This window comes from Apaloderma vittatum, unplaced genomic scaffold, assembly GCF_000703405.1.
Source record: "Apaloderma vittatum isolate BGI_N311 unplaced genomic scaffold, ASM70340v1 scaffold14936, whole genome shotgun sequence".
Classification (NCBI taxonomy): domain Eukaryota; kingdom Metazoa; phylum Chordata; class Aves; order Trogoniformes; family Trogonidae; genus Apaloderma; species Apaloderma vittatum.
In genome coordinates, this window is record NW_009723491.1 from 1 (window position 1) to 252 (window position 252).

Below are 252 nucleotides of genomic sequence, written 5' to 3' on the forward strand. Positions count from 1 at the left end.
AGGCTGACTGGTCTGTAGTTCCCTGGGTTATTTTTGTTTCCTTTTTTAAAGATGGAGGTTATGTTTGCCCTTTTCCAATCTGTGGGAACCTCACCAGACTGCCAGCACCTCTCCAATACGATGGCCAGTGGCCTAGTAACTTCAGCCGCCAGTTCCTTCAGGACCCATGGATGCATCTCATCAGGTCCCATGGACTTGTGCACCTTCAGGTTCTCTAGGTGTTCCTGGACCTGATCTGCTCCTACCCTGGGT